The sequence below is a fragment of the Aphis gossypii genome, unplaced genomic scaffold (genome assembly GCF_020184175.1).
Source record: "Aphis gossypii isolate Hap1 unplaced genomic scaffold, ASM2018417v2 Contig00112, whole genome shotgun sequence".
NCBI lineage: Eukaryota > Metazoa > Arthropoda > Insecta > Hemiptera > Aphididae > Aphis > Aphis gossypii.
The window spans coordinates 63,487-65,919 of NW_026083019.1; the positions used below are offsets into that span (position 1 = coordinate 63,487).

The 2,433-nt window shown below is 25.5% G+C and overlaps 1 pseudogene; it reads left to right on the forward strand.

Moving 5' to 3' along the window:
• Nucleotides 1-867: 867 nt before the first annotated feature.
• Nucleotides 868-1,589, forward strand: LOC126553255 (uncharacterized; annotated as a pseudogene).
• Nucleotides 1,590-2,433: the final 844 nt, after the last annotated feature.

Below are 2,433 nucleotides of genomic sequence, written 5' to 3' on the forward strand. Positions count from 1 at the left end.
ATAATTCAGTAAATTTGATAATATTTTCAAATATAAATAAATATCTTTGATAAAAAAGCTTGCCCTTGTTATATTATAAAATAAATGATAGATGTTAATATAAAATGAAGGATTACTGTAACGATAAAGATACCTTTGTCATAAATTTTTATGATCCTCCAGCTTTTCATATTTTAATGTTATAAATTTCATTTTGCAATAAAAATACCATAACTATGACTCGATTGTCGTGTTGGTTGAAATTTTACTTATATACCTACAGGTTTGTACATAACCTTTGGTGCGCTAGTCCAACTAGCACTTGACCGGTTTTTTTTCACAAAAAATCAGTTGCTAATTTAATTTACACGTTTTTATTTAATTAATTTAAAAAAAAAGTGGACTGATATTTTTGAATTTTAAGTAGGTACTTGTTTTTGGATATTTTAGATCATCTGACAAAAATATTACTAAAAAGTGTACACAGTTTTTTAATGCATAGGTACCTACTAACCTAGATTATAATTTTCTAATAATATAATTTATATTTTCTTTTTTAAATTATATAGACAAACCATGATTCAAAACTTACAGAACTTTAAGAGCAATTAAAAAGTGAAAAAACTTTTGGCAAGAGCAAACAAGATGAGACTGATGACAATTGTAAAACTAAAAAGTAACTAACATTATCTGATTTATTTTCTCGACAACATATGTTTAGCCAAAGTAAATTAAAATCTCAAACTGAATTTTTTTTGTAGTTACTATTTTCAAAACAGATAGCTAATTTTGTATGAGAAATAAATTATTAATATATTGTATAATATATGGAAAAAAGGTACATCTATACTCTACAGTTTATTTTATTTTTTAGAAAAGTTAGATTCTATGGTCACTGAGTTTGTATTCCTGGGTAATCACACATTTTCAATTGTCGAAGAAGGAAAATTTAAATATTTAATGAATATGGGTTTTCCTAAAAGGAAATGTCTAACAAGAAAAACGTTGATGGGTAGAATATCTAATATTTCACAGGAGTTAAAAATAGAACTTAAAGAGCAACTGATGTCTACCGATCTTAAATATGTTTGTGCCACTGCTGATTATTGGTCTGTCTACAAAAAGTAAGATTTTATTTATGAGATCAAATGTCAATTGTTATTTATTTATACTATTATACTCACTAAACACTTATTAATATGCATTATACTCACATACAGGGTCGGTACTTTTATGTCTGGTATAAAATAATAATATGAATAAAAAATAATAATAATAATGATAATATAAAATATATTGAATTTTTAAAATATTTCAAATATGAAAGTACAAATATATAGTCATTTTTTTGAAATAGTTTGTTTATAATTGCTTAATTGCTTAATAGTTTTTTTATTAGAAGCTACTAAGGAGTCACAGTTCATTGGTTTGACTCAATAACTATTGAACGAAAGTCTGCTGCTCTTGCTTGTCGGAGGCTAAAAAGTCGACATACTTTTGATGTTTTGGCAAAAGTATTACATTCTATATTTTGTGAATATGGAATAATTAATAAAATATCTAGAGTTGTCACTGATAATGGTTCCAACTTCATAAAAGCTTTTAGGTAAGGAATTTGTAAATTTAATATAATAATATATAAATTAAAAATGCTAAAACAAAATTAAAAATAATAATTATAATATCAACTTCATTAACTTATATCAAACTTTTTTTATTTAAAGAATGTAAATAAAAATCTATGTTTACCTTGTTATTAATTATAATTTTTTTTTATAAATAAGTGTTCAAATCTCTGATGATGATGAAGATGGTGAGATGACAATGGCGATGAAATAGATATGATAGAAATAGATGACATTTTAGCTAATGGTCTTGAAAAAAATCCCGAATATTCACTTCCACCTTATCATCACTGTGCATGTCACACTTTGAACTTAGTTGCAACATGAGTCAGTGAAAAAGCATTATCTAATGTCATTTATAAAAAGCAAATGAGATCATTGTTTGCAAAAATGCAAGACTTGTGGAATAAACAAAGCAGGACATCTGCAGTTGCAGATACTATTCATGACGCATTAAATGTGTATATAAATGTACCAAATATAACTCGATGGAATTCAACATACAATGCCGTAAAATGTTTGAGTGATCAACAACAAAAATTTGAAGCTAAGGTTCAACGTATATGTGATATGAATGTGGTATACCAAGATTTGATAAAAATGATCTTGCTTTCATGATTGATTATTTCAAAGTAATTATTGAAGTCTTAAATAAAAATAATTGTTTTTTAACATTTTATAATAATTATTATTTTTTGTTAATATTTAGGTTATGGAGCCTTTATCAAGGGCATTGGATATTCTTCAAGGAGATAAATATATGACTATGGACTATCTAATACCAACTATCAGTTGGCTGAGAAGGAAACTTAGGGAATTATCATTGGCA